The sequence below is a fragment of the Xenopus tropicalis genome, chromosome 3 (assembly GCF_000004195.4).
Source record: "Xenopus tropicalis strain Nigerian chromosome 3, UCB_Xtro_10.0, whole genome shotgun sequence".
In the NCBI taxonomy this organism is placed as follows: Eukaryota; Metazoa; Chordata; class Amphibia; order Anura; family Pipidae; genus Xenopus; species Xenopus tropicalis.
Genome location: NC_030679.2, coordinates 129,139,721 through 129,145,243, shown reverse-complemented (window position 1 = coordinate 129,145,243; position 5,523 = coordinate 129,139,721). Strand labels below are relative to the sequence as shown.

At 39.5% G+C, this 5,523-nt stretch overlaps 2 long non-coding RNA genes across 2 annotated transcripts; both read left to right on the top strand.

Moving 5' to 3' along the window:
- The first annotated feature begins 1,001 nt into the window (after positions 1-1,001).
- On the top strand, positions 1,002-2,191 carry LOC116409791. Its single transcript, XR_004222072.1, has 3 exons — positions 1,002-1,083; positions 2,009-2,052; positions 2,133-2,191. It is a non-coding gene; the product is annotated as an uncharacterized LOC116409791 (long non-coding RNA).
- A 1,156-nt stretch (positions 2,192-3,347) lies between these two features.
- LOC116409790 lies at positions 3,348-4,217 on the top strand. The gene is made up of 3 exons (XR_004222071.1): positions 3,348-3,438; positions 3,963-4,041; positions 4,163-4,217. It is a non-coding gene; the product is annotated as an uncharacterized LOC116409790 (long non-coding RNA).
- Positions 4,218-5,523: the final 1,306 nt, after the last annotated feature.

Sequence of the window (5,523 nt, the reverse complement as noted above, 5' to 3'; positions counted from 1 at the left end):
ATACAATTTTCCCTTTGCCTTTGGTGGGTATTTTTATGTGCATGACAACAGAGAGCTTTATAAATGAAATCAGGTATACATAATCATATAACTAAACAATATTTGCCCCATGCTTGTTGCTAGGTTACAAAGGCATTATTTTAAATAATAATACAGTATTATATTTACCTACAATAGCATATTATTTGCAGTCTGTGTTTTACCCCACACATCCAAACACTTGCTGAATCCCCCTACCTTCCTTTTTGACATTTTTTTCAGAACTGCCTATCTCCCTCCCTTCTCTAAGCAGCAGTCTTTGAGCAGTTCATCATCAGGGGCTTCTTAGTGGACTGGTAATTAGTTTTATCAGATCCTTTGAAATTTTTTAGGATCAGTAAGTGACAGGAAGTGCTAAAGTGAAACTGGCCTCATATTCTTGTTGAGTGCCAGAAATAACAGAAACCACAGATATTTAATTAAAACAGTGGTCCCAAAGTAGGGGTGTATACTGTGTCTTTAAAAATGAAGCCCACCCATATCTCAGATCTTATCTGAAAATACACTTCTTCACAGAACCTACACTCTGCTGCTGACCTTCTCCTCTCTTCTCCTCTCATCACTTCATCCCATTACAGACTGCAAGACTTCTCTCAAGCTTCTGCCTGCCTCTGAAACTTCCTGCCATGAGTTATCAGACCCTCCCCTTCCTTCCAAACCTTCAAATGATCACTAATGACCAGTTTAGGGAAACACATTCAATGCATTTTAATCAGACATCAACTTATCATAAATTATCAACTGTTTTCATCTTCCTGATCTTCCTTACTGTAGATTGCAAGCTCTTGTGAGTAAGGCTCTCTGATCCTATGATTTACTGTGTAGTCCTTGGCCCCTGTTCATTATAAATGAATGCAAAGAGCTGCGTAACTCGCTGGCACTACATCAATAAATGACGAGGAGTAGTTCAGTATTTACTTTGGATGACATGAAATCTGTCTTTTTTCCCTGCAGTTGGACTTCCCCTTGGTTCTGCCATGTATGAGTCTGGGGGAAAAACCTCTCCCTTCCTACTGCTTGCATTTTTTATTGTTCTGGAGGGAGGTAAGAGGATTTGTTTCCTGCTTAATGTATAATTATTAGATACGAACAAACCTATCTCTGACGTTAAAAATAGTTTCTTGCAAGATTTCTTAGTAGACTAAATTTAAATGGTAGTTTTCAGTGCCCCACACAACACAGAAATCCCTGTTATCTGTTAATTCAAAAAGTATAAATACCATTTGTATATGCTGAAATCCAGGTGCAAAACAGTTCTACTCTTTCTGCATCATTTGAAATCCTGGCAGGGGAGGAGGGACTAAAACATTGATGTTACAAATTGTAACAACTTCTCCACACAGCATGCAGGAACTACATAACCCACAATGCATTGCACTGAGATGTTCCTTTTTTTATGGAATTCACATGTGCAGGGAATTGTGGGATTGGGAGGGATGCAGGCTGAGGACAGGCGACTACTATTACATATTTTTTGAGACTCATAGCAGTCAGCCAGATCAGCAGGGGAACAGGGGGCGGGGCTTAGGGAACTGTTCCAAACCATATCATTACATTAAAATTTATGAAAAGGCTGCAGATTTTTGAACTAATGTATATTGCAAATTTGCTTGAAATTATGTTTACTTTTTAAAAAAGTTCAAGTTGTGTTTGGGTGGCGTTCCCCTTTAATTGTTTCCTGACGCCAAACAGTCAGACAAAACGACCAGCAGGTGGTAGTGTTTAAAAACTGCTAATATCTTAAACACCAGGAAAAAAGGGATGTGAATTTCAACACTGCATAAAAGAGCACTCTGAGCACTCTTGCACAGGCTCCATAAGAGGAGTATAAACTGAAATCTGATACCAGGTGATCAATGCCTGCATTGTGATTGGTTTGATATCAATAAGTTACTGATATTATATTTGTGTGTTTCATGTTTATCTACATTGTGTGATGACATGAATATCCCCTTCTCTCCACTCTCAGCTCTCCAGATATATATTCTAAGGCCAGCACAATTTGCCCCACCGGTAAGTAGACATATGAATGTATAGTGTGCAAGGTGATACTAACAACAAAGTTTCTAATATACTGTTCAATTTTCTTTTAGACAATCACCTCCACGTCTTATTTTACACTTCTGAAGGACCCTTATATATTAGTAGCAGCTGGTAAGATAAACATTGTCTTCAGGGCCATAGTGGGCTGTGAGATAACCATAGAACAGCCATATTGCAGCTGTAATATAGAGAGGGCAATTATCCCTACTCTGTGAATGTAGCAGGGGCTGCATTTAGAAAACTGTTAGATATGTAGCTAATGCCATTCACTAGAAGTAAGCTCTTATTGGCAAGACCTCATTGATTTCTAAGGGTAAAATCATATGAGATACAGACAGATGGACTAAAGCTGATGCATGATTGGTGGACCCAAAATTCTGGAGTGTGTAGGGAAAGAGAAGCCTTGTAACTACTGAACCCATTAGTTACAAGCTGCTCATGGAGAACATGGCAACTGAACAACTGGGTTGCAGCAGTGTAAATCTGTTACTGGGATCAGTACCTATGCCTAGGGATTTTCCTAACCAGGTGAAAGGAGACAAAACCATGCTAACTGGTGTTTTGCCTAGCCAATGGGTAGTCAATAGACTGGCAGAGCCCCAAGCGATATATATATATATATTAATATATACGATGGACCGCAAAATATTCCTTTAGACTAAACATCAGCAAACTGGCCATGCTTTATGGCCACCCAACAGATGTGTGTGTCTTTGGCCTAGATTTCTCTGTCTATAACCATTTCTATAGTCGGAGTTACCAAACAGTTTTACTACCTAAAGGTCCCCATACACGGGCCGATTCTAGCTGGCGATATCGGTCCCTTAGACCGATTCGGCAGCTAATTGGCCCGTGTATGGGGACTACCGACGGGCCTGACCGACCGACATCTGGCCCGAAATCGGCCATATATCGATCGGGCAGGTTAGAAAATCTAGTCGGATCGGGGACCGCATCAGCTCGTTGATGATGAGATCCTCTTACCTATTTGGCTTGAATTCAGATGTGGCTCCTTTCCAAGTTATATAACTAGGGCAAACTTTGCCTACACTATGTTTGTGTGCAGCCATTTTAGATGTTTGGTTACTTTAATGTCAATATTAATGACTTTTCTGTCAGTCTCTTTCTGTAAGTACAATTTAAATGGTTTTCAAATTGGATTTGGGGCCAATAAATAAAATAAAGTTTGGGGTTCATTCCTCTTTACATTTATCAATATCTATACAATTATATTTAAACAGCATTTGCTTTGCATTTCAGGTACTCTCTGTGTAACTAACTTGGTTATTGGTGTCCTGGAATCTTCTGTTCCCGCCTGGATGAGGAAAACAATGTGTTCTACTAACAGGCAAATTGGTATGTTCCTGCCGGAATGGCCTTATATCACTCAGTAGGAATACACTCCATCCTTATATATATCAGGCAACCTTTTATGCACCCTCAGGAATCCCTGCTGGCGTAACCCACGTTGCAAATGGAGATTCCATATTATACTTTCAAGTTTGTGTGACATTGTCAGCCTGCATCCTCCCAATCCCACAATTCCCTGCACACGTGATGTCATTAAGAAAAGGAACATCACAGTGCAATGCATTGTGGGTTATGTAGTTCCTGCCTGCTTGTAACCTGTGGAGAATTTGTTACATTTTGCAAAATAAATGTTTAGTCCCTCCTCCCCTGCCAGGCTTTTAAATGATGCAGAAATAGAAAAACTGTTTTGCAGCTGGATTTCAGCATATAAAGATGGTATTTATTCATACTTTTTGAAGGAACGGATTACAGTGATAGGTATATTAGGGTTTTCTGCATAGTGTTGGGCTCTTTGACTAATTTTGGTTCAGAAGCCGGAGTTCCCCGTTAAATCATTTCCTTTGTTTCAGGTTTGGCTTTCTTGCCGCAGAGTGTTGCTTACCTCCTATGCTCAATCCTCTGTGGATTCCTGGGACAAAAATTGGGGAGGTACTGTATGTAGTTATTCCATGGGGGCTTCTTGATACAAAGGGTTAATGGACTGGTTATTGTAAGTTGTTCACTTTTACACCAGTCTGCGTGTGACTCCAGTTGACTTTCTCTGCTCCAGGTGTCGCTGCAGCCTTCTAGGAATGGTCCTACTGGGAATCAGCCTGATGTGTGTGAGTATAAAGCAATACATACTCTGTCACTATCATTTAGAACGGGCTTGTCCCTGAGGTGCAATTATAAAATACACAAGATTTTTTTCCCTCTGTATAGGTATGGGGTCCATTATCCGGAAATCTGTAATCCAGAAAGCTCTGATTTATGAGAAAGTCATCTCCCATAGACTCCATTTTAATCAAATAATTCAAGTTTTTAAAAATGATTCCCCTTTTCTCTGTAATAATAAAACAGTACCTGTACTTGATCCCAACTAAGATATAATTACCCCTTATTGGGGGCAGAACAGCCCTATTGGGTTTATTTAATGGTTAAATGATTCCCTTTTCTCTGTAATAATAAAACAGTACCTGTACTTGATCCCAACTAAGATATAATTACCCCTTATTGGGGGCAGAACAGCCCTATTGGGTTTATTTAATGGTTAAATGATTCCCTTTTCTCTGTAATAATAAAACAGTACCTGTACTTGATCCCAACTAAGATATAATTACCCCTTATTGGGGGCAGAACAGCCCTATTGGGTTTATTTAATGGTTAAATGATTCCCTTTTCTCTGTAATAATAAAACAGTACCTGTACTTGATCCCAACTAAGATATAATTACCCCTTATTGGGGGCAGAACAGTCCTATTGGGTTTATTGGGTTTAAGTCTGTATTAGTGATGCTCGAGTTGGTCTAAAACCCACAGGACCAATTGGTCAGGGGTGTTTATGCCAACCAATTGCCTCTAAAGGCGGGCCATAGGAGGGTGGCAGCCTGGGCAGTCTTGAATTGTATTAGGGTGGGTTAGGGATGGCGCAGGTGTGTTCTATCAACTTTAGGGGTTGCTTTAGTATGATGTAGAGAGTAATATTCTAAAACAATTTGCAATTGGTCTTCATGTTTTATTATTTTTTAGTTTTCTAATTATTTCACTTGTTGTTCATCAGCTCTCCAATTTGGAGTTTCAGCATCTATCCGGTTGCTAGGGTCCAAATTACCTTAGTAACCAGAATGTGGTTTGAATACGAGACATTTATGAATAGGAGAGGACCCAAATAGAAAAATAAGCTATCCAATAAAATTGTAGCCTCACAGAGCAATAGTTTTTTTGGCTGCCGGGGTCACTGACCCCTATTTGAAAGCTGGGAAGAGTCAGAAAAAGAAGGCAAATCATTTCAAAACTATAAAAAATAAGTAATGAAGACCAATTGAAAAGTTTTTCAGAAAGTTGAACCACCCCTTTAAGAACTCATCTAAAAAACTTCTATATCTTTCAGGCTATCCTAAAACTAGAGTGCTCAGTACAGACCAGATCTTTC